This window comes from Coregonus clupeaformis, unplaced genomic scaffold (assembly GCF_020615455.1).
Source record: "Coregonus clupeaformis isolate EN_2021a unplaced genomic scaffold, ASM2061545v1 scaf1703, whole genome shotgun sequence".
Classification (NCBI taxonomy): Eukaryota; Metazoa; Chordata; class Actinopteri; order Salmoniformes; family Salmonidae; genus Coregonus; species Coregonus clupeaformis.
Genome location: NW_025535157.1, coordinates 21,836 through 45,953, shown reverse-complemented (window position 1 = coordinate 45,953; position 24,118 = coordinate 21,836). Strand labels below are relative to the sequence as shown.

Below are 24,118 nucleotides of genomic sequence, written 5' to 3'. Positions count from 1 at the left end.
CCCCTCAGTAACTAAAGAAGGCACAAAATGATGACATAAATATCACAAGAAAGAATACATAATTAATAATTTACTTTCTAAAATATTTTCTAGAGCGCAAAGGACAGGTAGGTTTAATAACACAAATGTAAATAGTCCTGTCGCATACAAATGCAAAATTTCTCTAAATGGCACCCTATTCTTTATAGAGTACACTACTTTTGACCAGAACCCTATGGGCCCTGGTCATAAGTAGTGTACTATAAAGGGAATAGGGTGCCATTGGGGATGGAAATTCTTTGAAATTACTCATGAGAGCAAATACTACGATTCTTTGGTTCCCACAGAGGGTCAGGAGCTTAAGACATGAATGATTTTATTAAAATGTTTGTTCATAAAAAATAAATGATTTCCCCTCCTCCCACATGGATTACAGACAAGAGGCTAGGTGCGTTCTGACTGTCTTAGTGTGCGGATAAACATGACCATCACTCTCATAAAACTTAAATGAAACATCACTCCTTATGTTTTTTCTCAGGCCAAAACGCTCAATCCCATTTCTACTGTCAAAACAGGTTTTGAAAAGGCTTCTTCCACATCTTTTGGTCCATGTCTGTTTTTCACTCAGTGAAGTGCTACTATCCCCTTGGACTACAGGTTATTGCCGTCATAAGGTGTCCGTCTGTCTGTTGGCTGGACAGTTTCTACCGTTTAGGACCTTTGTGGGTAAAGGTAAAGGTGGGGTATAGCAGCAGCAGTTCCTCTGAAGTCCAGTATCTGCTGGAAGGACACCTGGTGGTACGAGAGGATGAGTGTGGCCAGCCAGCCTGTTGTGCCTCCCCCTCTCCCTCCCTCCCTCCATTTCTCTCTCTCCATCTGCAGGACTCTTAAGGCTCCTGTGCGGACTGTCTCGGCTCGTGCCCTCCCAAAGCTGGCTGTGGTGATTTAAGACACGGTGTGTATGTGTGGATTTGTTTGTGGCCTCTGCCCCACTTCACTGTCCATCCGCCTGCCCTTGGCTCCCCTCCTGGGCAGCGACCACCACCCCCCTCAGTATGTCTCTGAGTCTGAGTCGTTGAGTTCCTCATCCTTGTAGAAGCCTCCATCGTGGTCGCGGTGGCCGATGTTGTTGAAGCTGCAGTAGGAGCTGTGCTCGCTGCGCAGCACGGGCAGGCTGTCGAAGGTCACACTCTTGGAGGGGCTGGTGGTGTAGTGGTTAATGGCACTGAAGGACAGGCTGGGCGCCGGGTTGCAGGGGGGACACGGGCATCATGGTGGCCAGGATCAGCGCCAGGCAGTCCGCCACGTCTTTGTTGGGGGCGCAGGCCAAGGCAGGCGTGTAACCTGAGGGGTTCAAACAGAACAGCAGAGGGTCACTTCAGGAGCATCACCGTTTACTATAACACTTTTGGTGAAAAACATGAAATAACAGCAGGCTAGGAGATACAAAGTTAAGACAATAACCAAGCAGTGGACTAGAGAGAAACATTTGTGGACACATTGAGAAGAGAAGTACAGAAGAAAACGGTGTTAGCGTTATGGATCTTACCATTCTCATCGACTGCTAGCACGCTAGCACCCTTCACTAGTAGCTCCTGAACCACCACCGTCAGACCATTTCTGGCTGCAACGTGTAACGGCCTGAGGAGAAAGTACCGTCAGATTAGCCAGCAGCAAATGAGGATACCTCCCAAATGCCAGACTATTCCCTATATAGTGCACTTCTTCTAATTCTTCTGGCCCAATTAATACAGCTGAACCATACGTACGTCTGTAAGGCTGCGTTAGTCGAGTTGATGAGGTTCCTGTCTGTAATCTTCTCCAATATCAACAAAGCACTGGTTTCATGCCCCTTTAAAAACCAGAGTCAAACATGTCAGACCAAAATTTCAACCAGAGAGAGCCAACTGTTCAGATGAACGTCATCTTCATGTGGGGATGCTCACCTTACTGCAGGCCAGATGAAGAGCAGTGTTCTTGACTGCATCCTGCAGGGTGAGCTCTGCTTTGGCACTGCTCACCAACAGCTCTGACACAGACAGAGAAACATAAAGAAACTCAATTAGGAAATTAAGCGACTTATTCAAATGTAAAACAGACATGTTGAACTTAAGCCGGCTGGGCGAGGCAAAGCGGAGGAGAGGGGGCTGCGTACCGACAGCGTTGGTTTGTCCGTTCTCAGCAGCCATCATGAGGGAGGTCTTCCCGGAGGCATCGGGGGAGTTGACCTGGGCGTTGTGGCCTAGCAGCAGCTGAAGACACTCCACGTGGTCCGTGAAAGCCGCCGCATGCAGGGGGGTCCTGGAGAGAGAGGAAACTTATTTCACCGATATCATGTAGGACTGTTATAAACAAGTTTGTTCAATTAACCCTGTTTATACCATAGAAATATAAAATCACTAATAGATGTATTAAAAGTAATCTACAATCCCTCATCCAACCCCAGAGGTCATTTTATTCCCAAGACAACATTATTCTCCAGAAGAAAAGGACTTTGTCATGTGCTGTAGTTACCGGTTCTTGGTGTCAGTGGCGTTGACAATGGCCGGCCCCAGAGTGTCAATCAGCATCTCTGCAGCCCCCTCGTTGTCATTGATCACAGCACAGTGGAGGGGGCTGAACGAGTTGCCCTCGGTGACATATGCTATGACAAAGTCCTGTTTCAGTGTAAGGTCCTCCACTGAGAGTCATAACCCCTAATTCTGTTGTAGTCTTGTTCATTCCCCCACATGGCTCCGTCCACACCAATCGAATGCTTTTCAAGCCACAAGAGGGAGTGAATGAGTGTACACTTCATGGAGGAGAGAACAGAGCTACAGTCCAGTTAGTCAGTACGTACCGTTGTATGTAGGGGTGTAACGATCCATCTACTACATCGATGTATCGATTTATATTCCTATGATCCAACTACATCGATCTGTGCTCGGTGAGTTGGCCTTTTGGACAACATATATCACTCTAACATCGTTTTAAAATGTAATAAATCGATTGTATCGATACTAGGAAATAACCCATTGGATTTAAGCACGTCAGACTTTATATGGATGTTTTTTCTTAGCACTTTTAATGATAAAGGCTTTAAACATTACTCGATTCAGTCTGCCTATCCGTGACGTCATCGCCCCACGCCAGCAGCAGCGCAAAGGCGCAAAGACAACAAAACATAGCATGGCGGACGACAGAGGAGAAGCCGACGAGCGAGAAATTATCAAGCCACCATTGCGGTCCTTACAAGAAACAGGAATCTAGGAAACTTCACCTGCACTGTCCAGTATCCAGGTATTTATTTCAGTCACACTGGTTGAATTTTTGGCTAAAAGGTTACTGAATCGATTTCAAGTCACTGAATCGTTTCGGATCGTATCGTTCTAAATGAACCAATATCGTCCTTGAATCGTATCGACAACCACGAATCGTGATACAAATCGAATAGTTACACCCCTAGTTGTATGGCCTGCCTAATTCAGGGACATGTTTACGGTGCTGAAGAGAGAAAATCAGAAAATATCTAGTGTTCCGTTAGTCCAGTACGTACCGTTGTAGCAGGCCCAGTGTAGTGGCGTGTAGCCCTGGTTGTCTGTGATGACGGGGAGGGTCTCCACTGACTGGGCGGCGTGTAGGAGTCCCCCCAGCACCCCGATGTGTCCGGATTCCGCCGCCAGGTGGACAGGGGTCCGCCCCTTACAGTCCCGAACCAGGAAGCTGGCGCTGTGCTGCAGCAGGGCCTCCACACACTCCTCATGACCCGTCAACGCCTGGGAGGAAGGGCAGGGAGACAAGAATGGATTTGAATAACTAATAATCAATGATATAATAATGAATCATCAATTATTACAAATGATGTCTGGAGGCAGGTCCCCCTACAGGGATGAATACACCACTACCCATGGACAACTACTTTTCTGAAGATAATATGTATATTTGAGCCTCCCCGTCTCTTTCTGTGTGTGAGCGTATACAGCCAGCTCTCCTCCTCACCCCTCTGTGTAGCGCTGTTCTGCCCCACTTGTCTTTGGCTTCTACGCTGGCTCCCTTGTTGAGTAGTGAGTACACACAGTCTGTGTGTCCGCTCAGCACTGACAGCATCAGAGGGGTTCTGATACACAAGACAACAAGGTCATATTACAAACTGGTAATAACCAGGCTGAGTCCCAAATGGCAACCTATTCCCTATATGGTACACTACTTTTGACCCGAGCCCATAGGGTTCTGGTTTAAAGTAGTGCACCAAGTAGGGCATAGGGTGCCATTTGGGACGTAGAACTAGTGTCAAAATCTCTTTATTTCAGGAATTGTATCCAAAACCCAATTGACTTACTGTCCATTCCCGTCTTGAACGTCCACTGCACTCTGGAGGTCAGCATTTCCAATCAGCAAACGCAAACACTCCGAATGACCGTTGGTAGCTAGAGGAGGATAAACAGAGAGGATATAAGAATGTGAGATGAATGACCGTTGGTAGCTAGAGGAGGATAAACAGAGAGGATATAAGAATGTGAGATGATTGACCGTTGGTAGCTAGAGGAGGATAAACAGAGAGGATATGAGCTGATTGCTGGACGACTATTACCTTCACATGAACAGACAGATTTCTAGAACAGTGGTATTGGTAGATGACATCCTCATGATGTTAACACAGCAGATAATAAAACATTTTGGGGCTGAGGCCCTCGAAGCCTGTCACCTGCTAGCTGTGTACCTGGCTCTGGATAGAAGTCCCCCTGTGCACTGATCTAGGATCAGCTTACCCTCCCCAGATCCTCAGCAATAATGACAAAAAATGACCTTAGATCAGTGTGTAGTGGGCATTTTCACACTATGCTATATAATATCCCTAGAGTGGACATTGGCGTCCTAGCAACATGACCAAACAAATGTCCATCTTGGTAAGGAAAACTTTTGAATTACAGAATCTCTAGGTCTTACGTGATATCCTATGCGTACCTGCAGCGTGGATGGGGGTCCTCTTCAGGGTGAAGTCTTTAACCAGGATGGAGGCTCCCTGGTTGATGAGGACGTCAACACACTCCACATGGCCTTTAAAGGCAGCCAGGTCCAGAGGGGTGCGCCCCTGGCTGTTCCTCACGTCTAGATCCAGCAGAGACTGAACCAGGACCTCCATAGCATGGTGGTGGCCGTGGTACGCCTGAATGGAAACAAACACACAGTCTGAAGCAAAGTCCAGTGGTATGCCTGAACAGATATACACTCCTAATATAATCAATGTCCTATAGTAGACCAGTGGTATGCCAGAACAGATATACACTCCTAATATAATCAATGTCCTATAGTAGACCAGTGGTGCGCCTGAACAGATATACACTCCTAATATAATCAAATCAAATCAAATCAAATTTTATTGGTCACATGCGCCGAATACAACAAGTGCAGACATTACAGTGAAATGCTTACTTACAGCCCTTAACCAACAGTGCGTTTATTTTAAACAAAAAAAGTAAGAATAAAACAACAACAAAAAAAAAAAGTGTTGAGAAAAACAAAGAGCAGAAGTAAAATAAAGTGACAGTAGGGAGGCTATATATACAGGGGGGTAACGGTGCAGAGTCAATGTGCGGGGGCACCGGCTAGTTGAGGTAGTTGAGGTAATATGTACATGTGGGTAGAGTTAAAGTGACTATGCATAAATACTTAACAGAGTAGCAGCAGCGTAAAAAGGATGGGGTGGGGGGCAGTGCAAATAGTCCGGGTAGCCATGATTAGCTGTTCAGGAGTCTTATGGCTTGTGGGTAGAAGCTGTTGAGAAGTCTTTTGGACCTAGACTTGGCACTCCGGTACCGCTTGCCGTGCGGTAGCAGAGAGAACAGTCTATGACTAGGGTGGCTGGAGTCTTTGACAATTTTGAGGGCCTTCCTCTGACACCGCCTGGTATAGAGGTCTTGGATGGCAGGGAGCTTTGCCCCAGTGATGTACTGGGCCGTACGCACTACCCTCTGTAGTGCCTTGCGGTCAGAGGCCAAGCAGTTGCCATACCAGGCGGTGATGCAACCAGTCAGGATGCTCTCGATGGTGCAGCTGTAGAATTTTTTGAGGATCTGAGGACCCATGCCAAATCTTTTTAGTCTCCTGAGGGGGAATAGGCTTTGTCGTGCCCTCTTCACGACTGTCTTGGTGTGCTTGGACCATGATAGTTCGTTGGTGATGTGGACACCAAGGAACTTGAAGCTCTCAACCTGTTCCACTACAGCCCCGTCGATGAGAATGGGGCGTGCTCAGTCCTCTTTTTTTTTCCTGTAGTCCACAATCATCTCCTTTGTCTTGGTCACGTTGAGGGAGAGGTTGTTGTCCTGGCACCACACGGCCAGATCTCTGACCTCCTCCCCTATAGGCTGTCTCATCGTTGTCGGTGATCAGGCCTACCACTGTTGTGTCGTCGGCAAACTTAATGATGGTGTTGGAGTCGTGCCTGGCCATGCAGTCATGGGTGAACAGAGAGTACAGGAGGGGACTGAGCACGCACCCCTGAGGGGCCCCCCGTGTTGAGGATCAGTGTGGCAGATGTGTTGTTACCTACCCTTACCACCTGGGGGGCGGCCCGTCAGGAAGTCCAGGATCCAGTTGCAGAGGGAGGTGTTTAGTCCCAGGATCCTTAGCTTAGTGATGAGCTTAGAGGGCACTATGGTGTTGAATGCTGAGCTGTAGTCAATGAATAGCATTCTCACGTAGGTGTTCCTCTTGTCCAGGTGGGAAAGGGCAGTGTGGAGTGCGATAGAGATTGCATCATCTGTGGATCTGTTGGGGCGGTATGCAAATTGGAGTGGGTCTAGGGTTTCTGGGATTATGCTGTTGATGTGAGCCATGACCAGTCTTTCAAAGCACTTCATGGCTACAGACGTCAGTGCCACGGGTCGGTAGTCATTTAGGCAGGTTATCTTAGAGTTCTTGGGCACGGGGACTATGGTGGTCTGCTTGAAACATGTTGGTATTACAGACTCGGTCAGGGACATGTTGAAAATGTCAGTGAAGACACTTGCCAGTTGGTCAGCACATGCTCGGAGTACACGCCCTGGTAATCCGTCTGGCCCAGCGGCCTTGTGAATGTTGACTTGCTTAAAAGTCTTACTCACATCGGCTACGGAGAGCGTGATCACATAGTCGTCCGGAACAGCTGGTGCTCTCATGCATGCTTCAGTGTTGCTTGCCTCGGGCGAGCATAGAAGTGGTTTAGCTCGTCTGGTAGGCTTGTGTCACTGGGCAGCTCGCGGCTGTGCTTCCCTTTGTAGTCTGTAATAGTTTTCAAGCCCTGCCACATCCGACGAGCGTCAGAGCCAGTGTAGTATGATTCAATCTTAGACCTGTATTGACTCTTTGCCTGTTTGATGGTTCGTCGGAGGTCATAGCGGGATTTCTTATAAGCTTCCGGGTTAGAGTCCCGTTCCTTGAAAGCGGCAGCTCTACCCTTTAGCTCAGTGCGGATGTTGCCTGTAATCCATGGCTTCTGGTTGGGGTATGTACGTACGGTCACTGTGGGGACGACATCATCGATGCACTTATTGATGAAGCCAGTGACTGATGTGGTGTACTCCTCAATGCTGTCTGAAGAATCCCGGAACATGTTCCAGTCTGTGCTAGCAAAACAGTCCTGTAGCTTGGCATCTGCGTCATCTGACCACTTTTTTATTAACCGAATCACTGGTGCTTCCTGCTTCAGTTTTTGCTTATAAGCAGGAATCAGGAGGATAGAGTTATGGTCAGATTTGCCAAATGGAGGGCGAGGGAGAGCTTTGTATGCGTCTCTGTGTGTGGAGTAAAGGTGGTCTAGAGTTTTTTTCCTCTGGTTGCACATTTGACATGCTGGTAGAAATTAGGTAGAACGGATTTAAGTTTCCCTGCATTAAAGTCCCCGGCCACTAGGAGCGCTGCATCTGGATGAGCGTTTTCCTGTTGATTAATGGCCTTGTACAACTCATTCAGTGCAATCTTAATGCCAGCATTGGTTTGTGGTGGTAAATAGACAGCTATGAAAAATATAGCTGAAAACTCTCTTGGTAAATAGTGTGGTCTACAGCTTATCATAAGATACTCTACCTCAGGCGAGCAAAACCTCGAGACTTCCTTAGTATTTGATTTTGTACACCAGCTGTTGTTTACAAATATACAGAGACCGCCACCCTTTGTCTTACCGGAGCCAGCCGTTCTGTCCTGCCGATGTAGCGTGTAGCCTGCTAGCTGAATGGTATCATTGTTGTCGTTCAGCCACGACTCCGTGAAACATAAGATATTACAGTTTTTAATGTCCCGTTGGTAGGATAACCGTAATCTTAAATCGTCAATTTTATTCTCAAAAGATTGAACGTTGGCTAATAGTATTGATGGGAGAGGCAGTTTACTCGCCGCCGTCGGATCTCACAAGGCACCCCGACCTACGCCCACGATATCTCCGTCTCTTCCTCAGGCGAATGACGGGGATCTGGGCCTTGCCGGGTGTCTGTAGAATATCCTTCGCGTCCGACTCGTTGAAGAAAAAGTCTTCGTCCAATGCGAGGTGAGTAATCGCTGTCCTGATATCCAGAAGCTCTTTTTGGTTATAAGAGACGATGGCATAAACATTATGTACAAAATAAATTACAAATAACGCGGAAAAACACACATAATAGTACAATTGGTTAGAGGGCTGTAAAACGGCAGCCATCTTCTCCGGCAATGTCCTATAGTAGACCAGTGGTATGCCAGAACAGATATACACTCTTAATATAATCAATGTCCAATAGTAGACCAGTGGTACGCCTGAACAGATATACACTCTTAATATAATCAATGTCCTATAGTAGACCAGTGGTATGCCTGAACAGAAACAGTCCTAGACCTCTAAAGTAGACCAGTGTCTCTCAAATCGGGTGCCCATTTTTTCTCCCGCCCAGCATCAACATCGAAGGTCCCTGCCAAGCGTGAGATTTAGAAACAAACACACTACTACTCCTCTGTTGGAGGTTGATTAACTCAAATGGCAAAATAAGGAAATCATCCTCATCATCACCGTGTCAAAATATGCATGTATTTTACACTAATCAGGAACAGATAGGAACATGGTGTGTGAGTGTCTGGACAATCAACTTTTGGTGGAAAAACAACACCATGCCTGCATCCCAGATAGCACCCTATTTCCCATGTAGTGCAGTACTTTTGATCTGGGCCCATAAGGTTCTGGTCAAAAGTAGTGCACTAAATATGGAATAGGGTGCCATTTGTCATGTGGCGAGACCCCTACAGGAGCAGGTAGGCTTTACTCACAGCTAAGTGTAGGGGGCTGATGGGAGCTCTGACATCAGAGTCGTTCAGGATGTCTGTCCCTGAGGTTTCCATTAGCTGGGGAAAGACAAGGACGGGCCAGTTTAGACTTGTAACATATTTACTTTGAAGGTTAGTCTAGTAGCATGTTTCATGTTGTAAATCTCAGTGACCAGCCCCTGCAGACATACTGGGGTGTTGCATTCGTATCTTAAACAAGCTAGTGTGAGGAAAAGTAACCAACTGGTACTTACCACATCTAAAGGTGTTTCACTTGCAATCTGGAAAAAGAACATCAAGAGTGACGATGCGGCCACGACAAACATGCAACCACACCTTAAAACCTACTGAATATCAACGTCTGTCCCAAATGGCACCCTATTCCCTATATAGTGCATTACTTTTGACCAGAGCCCTATGGGCCCTACATCCATTTGGGACGCAGACAAAATGGTCTGTGAATGCAGGGCGTCTAGTCCCCTGTGGTTCTGACTCACCAGCTCCAGACAGAGGCGGTGTCCGTACGCAGACGCGTAATGGACTGCGTTGTAGCCCTGATTGTCCCTGATCCCTGGGTTAGCGTCGTTTCGCAGCAAATATTCCAGACACCTAGAGGTCAGAGGTCAAGAGTTCAATAATCATTATACCAACATCAAGACAGACAGATAAGCAAGCAGAGACACTTTCCCAAAGGAGACGTGGCCAAGCTTTCACACTGCAGATTTAACTGTCACGGTTCAGACAGACGACAAGAGGACCACAATTGCGTCACACCAGAAAGTTTATTAAAACTTAAGGGAAAAGGGAAGTAGGGAGTGAGTGAAGGCTCCAGGGGTTATCCCGTCCAATGTGCTGGGTCTGTGCCCCTCCCCCAGTGGCAGCGATGCGTCCGATGACGCCGGTGGTTGGTGGTCCAGAAGTCCGGGGTCGAAGAGTAGTCAGGAGTCGTAATGGCAGAAAGCAGGTCTGGTTTTCCTGGGGCAGAAGAGTATCCAAGAATCAGGCAGGTCCGGGGTCACAAAACAAGGGTGAGCCAGAAGCGCGAGCACACAGGTTCCGGGTGTGAGCTTTGCAGACGATCTGACAAAGGAGAGCTGAAAGACGGGACTTAAAATACTGGGAGAGGTTAGTGGGTAATGCAGCGCAGCTGGCAGAGTAATTAGAGCCGAGCAGAGCAGGGACAGGTGGAGCTCGTTAGGCTGAGTAGAGAGAGAGAGATGAGCAGAGTGGAAGATAGTGGAAACACATTAAGGTGGTAACCCGGTGGAGTGAGAGGGCTCATGACATTAACACTAGTATGTATTCAAACACGGCCAACAACATACTCTAGACTACAGTGAAATGTGAAAGGTCATGGCACCACAACATACTCTCCAGACTACAGTGAAATGTGAAAGGTCATGGCACCACAACATACTCTCCAGACTACAGTGAAATGTGAAAGGTCATGGTACCACAACATACTCTCCAGACTACAGTGAAATGTGAAAGGTCATGGCACCACAACATACTCTCCAGACTACAGTGAAATGTGAAAGGTCATGGCACCACAACACACACAACAGTAAGAGAGGTGTGAGACGTACTTTCCGTCTGTGTCGGAGGCAGCAGCGTAGTGGAGCGGGGTGCAACCCCTTTTATCCAGATCGTTCACACTGGCCCCAGACCCCACCAAGGCAAACAGACACTGGTAGTTACAATTGGCTGCCGCATAATGCAGAGGACTCCTAGAAGAACGCACAGAAACCATTCAACATCAACAACAGAAACAGCTTATTGGAGCTGTAAAACATTTACATTTTACATTTACGTCATTTGGCAGACACTCTTATCCAGTGCGACTTACAGGAGCAATTAGGGTTAAGTGCCTTGCTGCAGTGCACATAGACACATTTTTCACCTAGTCAGCTAGGGGATTTGAACCAGCAACCTTTCGGTTACTGACCCAACGCTCTTAACCGCTAGGCTACCTGCCGCCCAATATTTCCCATAATAATTCCTATATGCCCCTATACTATATTCCCCATTATCATAAAGATCACATATGAAAGTTATTTGATGCCACAGACAGACCTTCCGAAGCTGTCCTTTCTGTTGAAGTCTGCCCCTGTGTTGAGCAGCAGATTCAGACAGTCCAGGTTCCTGGTAACAAGATATCAAGTTCAGAAAGGCCCTCGTACATCTGAGCTATCAGGTGAATGGTAACAAGATATCAAGTTCAGAAAGGCTCTCGTACATCTGAGCTATCAGGTGGATGGTAACAAGATATCAAGTTCAGAAAGGCTCTCGTACATCTGAGCTATCAGGTGGATGGTAACAAGATATCAAGTTCAGAAAGGCTCTCGTTCATCTGAGCTATCAGGTGGATGGTAACAAGATATCAAGTTCAGAAAGGCTCTCGTACATCTGAGCTATCAGGTGGATGGTAACAATGAGAACCTTAAAGAAAAGAGAAACCCGTACACTGCTCTTGCTAGTATCACTGTTTTTATAATGCTAATAAAAGCAATAATAAAAAGTGATACTAGCAAGAGCAGTTTGCAGGTTTCTCTTCTCTTTCAAGAAGATATAAAGACAATTTAGACCAGAGCGCAAGTCAATACCACCATGGCATGGAACCACAATATACAGAAATGATACCGCACTAATGATCTATACGATTTTTTTATACTGCTAAACAATGTGAAATGTAAGAGTGTGAATATGTGTTTGTTCTTTCTGGTGGCTTTCCAGTTCATGAACTAAATATTCCTTGGTGTAAAGCCTGGACCAGTCCACTCACCCAACAGCTGCTGCAGCATGTAAACAGGTCCTTCCAAAGTCGTCAGGGGTGTCTATATCAAAGCCTGATGAGAGGAGCTTCCGACAGCAGTCAGAGAACCCACTGAGAGCAGCCAGGTGGAGGGGGAACATCCCATGGACGCCTCGCCTGCAACACATTTTTACATTTTAGACTTTAAGCAGACACTCTTATCCAGAGCGACTTACAGTTGATTCAGCTAAGATTGGAAACAGCACCACATCACAGTCCTCATTAAACCCCACAGCAGATCAACACATCAGCATGCTGCAATGCCCTGTCTATCAACCCCCCACACACCACAATGTGTTGAGCATAGTCTCCAAGCGGGAATTCGGTCAATGACAGAATTGCAGATGCATGTTGCATTATTGCTGGAAACTGTGTGTGTGTGTGTTCTCACTTGGCTGTGTCAGCTCCGTTCGTGATGAGTGTATTGATGAGTAACTCGTGGCCGTAGCGAGCAGAGATGTGCAGGGGTGTGTTTCCATTCTTATCTTCACAGTCGATCTCAGCACCTACAGAACACACACACACACACACACACACAGACACACACAGACACACACAGACACACACACACACATACACACACACAGACACACACACACGTCAACCACTTGACCCTAGAGGCCTCATGAAGCTTCATGTTCAACCACATTGCAAGTAACATTGCTCTGTGCCAGTGAATCATGGTTTGAAGACTAAAGACAATGCTGAAGAGCCTACTGGTTCATATATATTCAGTTGAGAGCATTCACAGCGACTCACCATTCTGGATGATGGCTTGAGATCTGGAGAAGCGTCCGTGGATGGCCGTCATGTGGAGGGGGGTCTTTCCATCTTTACTCTGCAGATAGAAAGACAAAGATGGTTCACACGGCAGTCTGTGCTGCTGACCACAGGCAAAATCAAACACGTATTGGAGGAGCGCTTGATTGCATTTAGTTTGCATTGTTAGGCCTATTCCATTGGTATTTGAATGTAGACCAGGGCCAAATACTAAGCCATGTGCTGCGTCAGTGTGTGCGTCCCAAATGGCACCCTATTCCCTTCATAGTGAACTACTTTTTGAACCAAAGTAGTGTACTTATAAAGGGAACAGGGTGCCATTTGGGACACAGGCAGTGTCACCACGGCTCCTTGCTCTATGGGCCCCTGGTCAAAAGTAGTGCACTACATAGGGAATAGGGTGTTATTTAGTTCAGACACAGTGTTGGTCATCCGGTCTCCTCACCTTGATGTTGACGAGGGCCCCGTTGCCCACCAGCAGCTCCAAGCAGAGCGCCCCATGGCGCGAGGCGGCCGTGAAGTGGAGTGGGGCGAAACCCTTCTCGTACACCTGGTTCACGTTGGCGCCACACTCGATCAGCTCATTCACCACCACATCCTGCCCGTTGTAGCATGCCACGTGGAGGGGGGTGTTACCGTACCCATTGGGCTAATTTATCTGGAGGGAGCAAGGGAGGGAAAAGAGTGGAGAGAGAGAGAGGGGGGGGGTAGAACAAAACAATACATTCCTGATCAGGTCACTTGGTTCTGAAAAACCCCTGGTCCAACCTCTCTCTCTTCATTACTTGGTTCTGAAAACCCCCTGGTCCAACCTCTCTCTCTTCATTACTTGGTTATGAAAACCCCCTGGTCCAACCTCTCTCTCTTCATTACTTGGTTATGAAAACCCCTGGTCCAACCTCTCTCTCTTCATTACTTGGTTATGAAAACCCCCTGGTCCAACCTCTCTCTCTTCATTACTTGGTTATGAAAACCCCCTGGTCCAAATCACTGGCTCTAACCTCTCTCTCTTCATTACTATTATGAAAACCCCCTACACATTTGAATGCGTGTTGACTCACATCCACACCAAGGTCCAGGAGGTACTTGACCACACTGATCATTCCACTGGAGGCTGCAGAGTGGAGAGGGGTGTAGGCCTTCTTGTCTTTACAGGACACCTCTGATCCATGAGAGGCCAGCAGTTTCACCACCTCAATGTGCCCTATGGTAGAGAGAGAGGGGGAGGGATAAATAGAGAGAGAGAGAGAGAGAGAGAGAGAGAGAGAGAGAGAGAGAGAGAGAGAGAGAGAGAGAGAGAGAGAGAGAGAGAGAGAGAGAAGGGGAGGGAGATAGTAAGGGGGTTAAGAGAGAAACAGAGATACAAACACAGAGAGATAGGCAGAGAGAGGGAGAGATAGATTAGTTTACAGTGGTACACAGCACCATAAGCAACACCTACATCATGTTAGTACAACTGAAAACATCTAATCAACCTACTTAGTACATGATTCTGACATAATAACACACTAGACGTGGCTCATACAGCTGAGCTGTGAGACTAACACACAGTCCATTCATTCATTCATTCATTGGTATAAAAAACATTAGTCAGAATGTAAATGATGTGGTAAACTCATCACCCATGTAAGCAGCCCAGTGGATTGCTCGGCGATCCTTCTTGTCAAAGGCATTAATGTTGGCTCCTCTGGAGAGAAGCAGCCTCACCATCTAACAGGGAGAGGAGAGAGAAACAAAACACAGGTTGAGGAAAACTAAACAGCAAAATCCGCTAATTCTGGCTTCAAAGCCTTCCCTTTAAAATTATATATTTTGTATTCACAATGAATGAAAGATAACATGTAAAGACATGGTACATTTCTCCCCTTTTAGTCCCCCTTTGACCTCCCCTCCCCCCAGAATGCCTCCAAACACATTTAAAAAGAAAGGGAAAGTAATTGAGTTACATGTCAGAAAACAAAACAAAAGTATACAACAACGTTACTTCAAGCAAAAATGTAATAGCCTAACAATTTCAGGTGATTAAGTGATTTTATAGGCCTATATAGCAGTAATCTCAAGGTGGGGCCAAGAGTACTAATCTGGAGGAAGTGTTTGGAGCTGTTCAATATAGGATATCATCGGGTCCCAGGAGGAATAAAATGAGTTGGTTGACCCTCGAATGGTAACTTCATTTTTTTCTCATTTTAGGAACAGCTTCAGATCTTTGAGCCAAAGAGAGGCTAAGGGAGGATTGATAGATTTCCAATCCAATAAAATCCTTCTGCGGGCTAACATGGAGGCAAAGGCAATGGCATCTAGCTGTCTATTGGTCAGAGAAGGATTGTTGTTTGGTACTCCAAAAATAGCAATTTCTGCACTAGGCTGCAACTTTATATCAAATGCTTCAGAAAGGGTTTTAAATAGTGGACAAATAATCTGCCAGACGGGGACAGGACCAGAACATGTGGGTCAAGTCCACCAAGGAGCTTTTACACCTGTCACATGTACCATCAATATTTGGGTAGAATTTGGACAATCTGGCCTTACTGAAATGGATACGGTAAAGTACCTTAAACTGTATAAGGCTGAGCCGGGCACAAGAGGAGCTTCCATTTACCCTCAGTAAGGCATTTCACACTCAGATCGGATTTTATTCAAAGCCTCCTCTGAACAAACTCAAGCATACAACTAGGGCTGTGATGGTCATGGAACTTCAGGTGTCGGTGATTGGCGTGTCTTATGTACGTGGTCATCGACAAAACTGACAGCTGACAGGGGGGCGGGACGGACATTAGCAAAGGAAAACATTAGCGCATTTAGGCCAGTCTTGCTCTCAAGTTTGGGGAAGCTAATTTTCTCCATGAAAAATATCAAGCATTCCATGCATCATCACATTTGCAAACTTATTTAAAAAAAAATGTTTCACCTTATTTAACCAGGTAAGCCAGTTGAGAACAAGTTCTCATTTACAACTGCGACCTGGCCAAGATAAAGCAAAGCAGTGCGATAAAAACAACACAGAGTTACATTTGGGGTAAAAAAACATAAAGTCAAAAATACAACAGAAAATATATATACAGTGTGTGCAAATGTAGCAAGTTATGGAGGTAAGGCAATAAATAGGCTATAGTGCAAAATAATTACAATAGTATTAACACTGGAATGCTAGATGTGCAAGAGATTATGTGCAAATAGAGATACCGGGGTGCAAAAGAGCAAAATAAATAACAATATAGGGATGAGGTAGTTGGGTGGCCTAATTTCAGATGGGCTGTGTACAGGTGCAGTGATCGGTAAGGTGCTCTGACAACTGATGCTTAAAGTTAGTGAGGGAGATAAGAGTCTCCAGCTTCAGAGATTTTTGCAATTCGTTCCAGTCATTGGCAGCAGAGAACTGGAAGGAATGGCGGCCAAAGGAGGTGTTGGCTTTGGGAATGACCAGTGAGATATACCTGCTGGAGCGCAGACTACGGGTGGGTGCTGCTATGGTGACCAATGAGCTAAGATAAGGCGGGGATTTGCCTAGCAGTGATTTATAGATGGCCTGGAGCCAGTGGGTTTGACGACGAACATGTAGTGAGGACCAGCCAACAAGAGCGTACAGGTCACAGTGGTGGGTAGTGTATGGGGCTTTGGAGACAAAACGGATGGCACTGTGATAGACTACATCCAGTTTGCTGAGTAGAGTGTTGGAGGCTATTTTGTAAATGACATCGCCGAAGTCAAGGATCGGTAGGATAGTCAGTTTTACGAGGGCATGTTTGGCAGCATGAGTGAAGGAGGCTTTGTTTGCGAAATAGGAAGCCGATTCTAGATTTAACTTTGGATTGGAGATTCTTTATGTGAGTCTGGAAGGAGAGTTTACAGTCTAACCAGACACCTAGGTATTTGTAGTTGTCCACATACTCTAGGTCAGACCCGTCGAGAGTGGTGATTCTAGTCGGGTGGGCGGGTGCCAGCAGCGTTCGATTGAAAAGCATACATTTAGTTTTACTAGTGTTTAAGAGCAGTTGGAGGCTACTGAAGGAGTGTTGTATGGCATTGAAGCTCGTTTGGAGGTTTGTTAACACAGTGTCCAATGAAGGGCCAGATGTATACAAAATGGTGTCGTCTGCGTAGAGGTGGATCTGAGAGTCACCAGCAGCAAGAGCGACATCATTGATATACACGGAGAAAAGTGTCGGCCCAAGAATTGAACCCTGTGGCACCCCCATAGAGACTGCCATAGGTCCAGACAACAGGCCCTCCGATTTGACACACTGAACTCTATCTGAGAAGTAGTTGGTGAACCAGGCGAGGCAGTCATTTGAGAAACCAAGGCTATTTAGTCTGCCAATAAGAATGCGGTGGTTGACAGAGTCGAAAGCCTTGGCCAGGTCGATGAAGACGGCTGCACAGTACTGTCTATTATCAATTGCGGTTATAATATCGTTTAGGACCTTGAGCGTGGCTGAAGTGCACCCATGACCAGCTCGGAACTTATGTAAAATAGCTGACTATTCCTAATGTGATTAGTAAATTGGATAGTCATAATTTAGGCTAATAATATAACTCAATCACAGGCTGTTCAATGCAGCGCGTGGTGGAGTAGGTTTCTTTTCACTGGAAAAATTTGGCCTTTTATTATTTTAAAATCACGCAATTCTACTACACTTTATATGACTAGAGAGATTAGCAGAATCTTTTTCAACACGACTTTCAAGTGGCACTGACCCAGTGATAAAGACAGTGAATATGCACACTCACCGGGGATATAGCCGATGCCAATAATACTGTTCCCTCAATTAAGTTGAGGATTTTGATCATTAAAAAGACATTAGTATTTTCATCTTCTTCTCTTTGAAGCAATAAGCCAATTGCTTTCCAAACTGTTTTCCCTCCATTGTATTTTGAAAAATTGCGATATGCCTGGTTGAGCCTCTCTTTCACTGACATTCACAACTCAACAGTCATCTATTTGGAAGCCTATTCGCCGCACCCGCTGCCTTCCGACAGGCTACGCGATTTAAAACAATCCAGAAGAAGCTAATGATCATGCTTTCTGGTATAGTATACACACGTAACATGTAGGATTCCCAGAATATGTTCTATATTCTCATTATTAACTCATTATAATCAGTGGTTTAATTAGAGTATGATTGGCTAAATAAAACAATGGGCCTATGGTAATGCAACATTAAGTGATTCAAGGAAACTAGCCTATTTTGTTTGTTTATTTGCTCGGGCATCTGAATTACAATTATTCATGAACAATAATTTTGCATAGCTTATTCTTTTAACATTGAATAGCCTATAAATGGTTATTACAGCTTAGTTATTAAAACTTAATTTCTCACAAGAATGAGGTTGTGAATTGGGAGGTTCAGCTCGGTCTGGGCCTTACTAGGTCCCTCTTTTAAATCGCCAGCTCTGCTAAAAAGTGCCCACCAGAGTTCTACATAGGCCTAGAACACGGCCTGTGCTCTGGCTTCACATTGATGGTGACAGCGAGATGGAGATTGTGGCCAAAGCAATTTAGCCAAGGCCAGTTCAGTTGCCTCACTTCAGCCACAATGTTGGCCCTGTTGTCTGTGGCGATACAGGACATTAGATTTTCGTCAAGGGCCCAGTCAAGGAATTCCGGAATGTAGGTTGTTTCCAAACAGTTGGATTTCAGTGTCCAGTCTTTCGTCAGATAGTGCACTGTTAGGTTCATGTAAGGAGTCATATTTACACTTGACCACATGTCCGTATTCAGTGCAAAAATAAACAAATCTACGTCCTTTAGCTCTGCCTGAACCTCCCCCTTCACCTTGTTGAACAAGGTAGGGACCGCTGTTTGAGACAAATACTTTCTCCCCGGTAACTCGTATAGTCTGTCAAATTTCCAGAGCATTTATTTGAAGGCGGGTTTCTCCACCGTTCGTAAAGGCACCATTCCTATGACTAAATAACGAGTTCCAGTGTCTGGCAGTGCTCGCCACTTATCGGTGTCCCGTTTGTGGTGCTGGCCAAGTCATCTGGTTCTCCATCGTCGTTAGGTGTGAAACTGAAATGTGCCCAAACAGGTTGTTATGGGTTTTTTTTTGCTATGAGAGCCATCTTTTTCACCTCACTCCTCTGATCTACTGTAACAATGAAAAAGGTCAGAGGTGAAGGTCAGAGGTCAGAGGCTACCCACCCACCCCCAGCCTGTAGGCTATAGATCTAGAGGTACTATAGTTACCCCCGGTCCCCACTTTTCACCTCACCCCCCCCTCTTCAATTAACCTGAATTGACCTTCAAAGATTCTCTCCTATTCGCGCATAGAGCAGATTTGGTGATTGCGGTGCATCAAAAGATAGTCCATCTATTAAACTGTCTATATCTCCTCCAACTAAGTCAGCAAAACAATACCATATAATCAATAGTTAACACTCCCGCTATGGATAAAGTATATCTACATTAAAATAAAGGTGATAAAACATTTTATGGAGAGAAAATCATACTTCTTTTTGGTTTTGACGGTAATTTTATTTTCATGGCGTTCTTCATCCAAAACCGTCAATGTCACGGTTATCCAATTACCGTCACAGCCCTACATACAACCATTGTAAGTAATCGGATGCACAGTAAGCTCAACGTGGGGATAGGACAGGTATAAAGTGTAGACTACAGTGTGTAATCATGTCCATGCTAATTGCTAACCTCCTGGTGTCCACTGAAGGCTGCATGGTGCAGCGCCGTGCGCCCGGCCCGGTCTGACACATTCACGTTGCTGAGGAGAGGGACCAGGGCCTCGGCACAGCGGACTGCCTTATTGGCCGCAGCGATGTGGAGCGGCGTTTGCCAGTTCTTGTCCCTGGCGTTCACGTCAGCAGAGTGTTTCAATAACACCTGGACAGCCTCCTACAGGAACACAGTTCAAATCATGTTCAACTTTGTTTAAAGTGCATTTAAAAATCACAACACACTTAACAGTCAAACACATATGCACAGGAGTGTGTGTGAGGGCTGACAGTATCAGTACACGTACCTCACTGCAGGAAGCCAAGGCCCGGTGTAGAGGAGTGAGCCACTTGTTGTCTTTGGCATTTACTCTGGCTCCTGGGACACAGACAGAAAAACAGGTGACAGACCGACAGGGGGACCCGGAACAGACCGACAGGGGACAGACCGACAGGGGACAGACTGACAGGGGACAGACCAACAGGGGACAGAGACTATAGGGTTAGTTAGGCCACTGGGGTTGATGAGGCAACATCCTTTAAATTGCTGGAGCACAGAAAGGATGTGTCCAAAACAACACCCTATTCCCTTTATATCTCACTACTTCTGACCAGGGCCCAGGTCAAAAGTAGTGCACTATATAGGGAATAGGGTGCCATTTGGAACGCGCAGAAAGCCTCTTGTAGAGCGCTATTCCGGGACGGGGACTTTCATTACACAGCATCACTCTAAAGAAAATGTCACTGAGTGGAGAGGAGTAGGAGGAGCCCAGCCAACGTGAGACGAGGTGCAACACAAAATCATGAGGGCATTCGGAAGGAAAAGGTTTGACTGTCGCTCACAGTTAAAATCTGGATGCTTCACTTATCAAGTTAAAATAGGGACGTTTCAGCTGTCAACGGCCTTCATTAAAATGACCTCTTAAACACATCAGCTGCACATAAGATCTGAATGGGGCTAAGTACGAGGGAAACATTCACATTCAAACACAACCAGCATCAAAACAGAAGTCAAAGCCCGACGGACATGAGTCGTAGCGTAATCCATCTCATCAATGATAACCTTACCTGATAGTATGAGAAGCTCTAGAATTTCTGCATCTCCTAGATAGGCAGCTGCATGCAACAGTGTCCGCTTCTCATTGTCCTGTAGGGAAGAGCAAAGAAGTGTTATAGCCATTTCATATTCAGCTAGTATGGATACAGGAATACATTTGATTTTAAATCGTACTAGTTTAGCAATACATTCTTATGGCTTGGATAATTCAGCTGGCAGCTGGATATTTATGGCTCTAACTAGCCTATACTGCAACTAGGCTACATACTGCAACTAGGCTACATACTGCAACTAGGCTACATACTGCAACTAGGCTACATACTGCAACTAGGCTACATACTGCAACTAGGCTACATCCTGCAACTAGGCTACATACTGCAACTAGGCTACATACTGCAACTAGGCTACATACTGCAACTAGGCTACATACTGCAACTAGGCTACATACTGCAACTAGGCTACATACAGCAACTAGGCTACATACTGCAACTAGGCTACATACTGCAACTAGGCTACATACTGCAACTAGGCTACATACTGTAACTAGGCTACATACTGCAACTAGGCTACATACTGCAACTAGGCTACATACTGCAACTAGGCTACATACTGCAACTAGGCTACATACTGCAACTAGGCTACATACTGCAACTAGGCTACATACTGCAACTAGGCTACATACTGCAACTAGGCTACATACTGCAACTAGGCTACATCCTGCAACTAGGCTACATCCTGCAACTAGGCTACGTACTGCAACTAGGCTACATACTGCAACTAGGCTACATACAGCAACTAGGCTACATACTGCAACTAGGCTACATACTGCAACTAGGCTACATCCTGCAACTAGGCTACATCCTGCAACTAGGCTACGTACTGCAACTAGGCTACATACTGCAACTAGGCTACATACAGCAACTAGGCTACATACTGCAACTAGGCTACATACTGCAACTAGGCTACATACTGCAACTAGGCTACATCCTGCAACTAGGCTACATCCTGCAACTAGGCTACGTACTGCAACTAGGCTACATACTGCAACTAGGCTACATACTGCAACTAGGCTACATACTGCAACTAGGCTACATACTGCAACTAGGCTACATACTGCAACTAGGCTACATACTGCAACTAGGCTACATCCTGCAACTAGGCTACGTACAGCAACTAGGCTACGTACTGCAACTAGGCTACATACTGCAACTAGGCTACATACTGCAACTAGGCTACATCCTGCAACTAGGCTACATCCTGCAACTAGGCTACGTACTGCAACTAGGCTACGTACTGCAACTAGGCTACGTACTGCAACTAGGCTACGTACAGCAACTAGGCTACGTACTGCAACTAGGCTACGTACTGCAACTAGGCTACGTACTGCAACTAGGCTACGTACTGCAACTAGGCTACATCCTGCAACTAGGCTACATCCTGCAACTAGGCTACATCCTGCAACTAGGCTACATCCTGCAACTAGGCTACATCCAGCAACTAGGCTACATCCTGCAACTAGGCTACATCCAGCAACTAGGCTACATACTGCAACTAGGCTAAATACTGCAACTAGGCTACGTACTGCAACTAGGCTACGTACAGCAACTAGGCTACGTACTGCAACTAGACTACGTACTGCAACTAGACTACATCCTGCAACTAGGCTACATCCTGCAACTAGGCTACATCCTGCAACTAGGCTACATCCTGCAACTAGCCTATACTGCAACTAGGCTACATACTGCAACTAGGCTACATACTGCAACTAGGCTACATACTGCAACTAGCCTATACTGCAACTAGGCTACATACAGCAACTAGGCTACATACTGCAACTAGGCTACGTACTGCAACTAGGCTACGTACTGCAACTAGGCTACGTACTGCAACTAGGCTACGTACTGCAACTAGGCTACGTACTGCAACTAGGCTACATCCTGCAACTAGGCTACATCCTGCAACTAGGCTACATCCAGCAACTAGGCTACATCCAGCAACTAGGCTACATCCTGCAACTAGGCTACATACTGCAACTAGGCTACATACTGCAACTAGGCTACGTACTGCAACTAGGTTACGTACTGCAACTAGGCTACGTACTGCAACTAGGCTACGTACAGCAACTAGGCTACGTACTGCAACTAGGCTACGTACTGCAACTAGACTACGTACTGCAACTAGACTACATCCTGCAACTAGGCTACATCCTGCAACTAGGCTACATCCTGCAACTAGGCTACATCCTGCAACTAGCCTATACTGCAACTAGGCTACATACTGCAACTAGGCTACATACTGCAACTAGGCTACATACTGCAACTAGCCTATACTGCAACTAGGCTACATACAGCAACTAGGCTACATCCTGCAACTAGGCTACATCCTGCAACTAGGCTACATCCTGCAACTAGGCTACGTCCTGCAACTAGGCTACATCCTGCAACTAGGCTACATACTGCAACTAGGCTACGTCCAGCAACTAGGCTACGTACTGCAACTAGGCTACGTACTGCAACTAGGCTACGTACTGCAACTAGGCTACATCCTGCAACTAGGCTACATCCTGCAACTAGGCTACATCCTGCAACTAGGCTACATCCTGCAACTAGGCTACATCCTGCAACTAGGCCATACTGCAACTAGGCTACATCCTGCAACTAGGCTACATCCTGCAACTAGGCTACATCCTGCAACTAGGCTACATCCTGCAACTATGCTACATACTGCAACTAGGCTACATACTGCAACTAGGCTACGTACAGCAACTAGGCTACGTACAGCAACTAGGCTACGTACTGTAACTAGGCTACATACAGCAACTAGGCTACATACTGCAACTAGGCTACATACTGCAACTAGGCTACATACAGCAACTAGGCTACATACTGCAACTAGGCTACATCCTGCAACAAGGCTACGTACTGCAACTAGGCTACGTACTGCAACTAGGCTACGTACTGCAACTAGGCTACATCCTGCAACTAGGCTACATCCTGCAACTAGGCTACATCCTGCAACTAGGCTACATCCTGCAACTAGGCTACATCCTGCAACTAGGCTACGTACTGCAACTAGGCTACGTTCTGCAACTAGGCTACGTACTGCAACTAGGCTACGTACTGCAACTAGGCTACGTACTGCAACTAGGCTACATCCTGCAACTAGGCTACATCCTGCAACTAGGCTACATCCTGCAACTAGGCTACATCCTGCAACTAGGCTACATCCTGCAACTAGGCTACGTACTGCAACTAGGCTACGTACTGCAACTAGGCTACGTACTGCAACTAGGCTACGTACAGCAACTAGGCTACGTACAGCAACTAGGCTACGTACAGCAACTAGGCTACGTACAGCAACTAGGCTACGTCCTGCAACTAGGCTACATCCTGCAACTAGGCTACATCCTGCAACTAGGCTACGTCCTGCAACTAGGCTACGTACTGCAACTAGGCTACGTACAGCAACTAGGCTACGTACAGCAACTAGGCTACGTACAGCAACTAGGCTACATCCTGCAACTAGGCTACATCCTGCAACTAGGCTACATCCTGCAACTAGGCTACATCCTGCAA

The 24,118-nt window shown here is 46.3% G+C and overlaps 1 pseudogene; it reads right to left on the bottom strand.

The window, feature by feature from the left end:
• Window positions 1-338: 338 nt before the first annotated feature.
• LOC121560582 lies at window positions 339-19,639 on the bottom strand (annotated as a pseudogene).
• Between the last annotated feature and the right edge of the window lie 4,479 nt (window positions 19,640-24,118).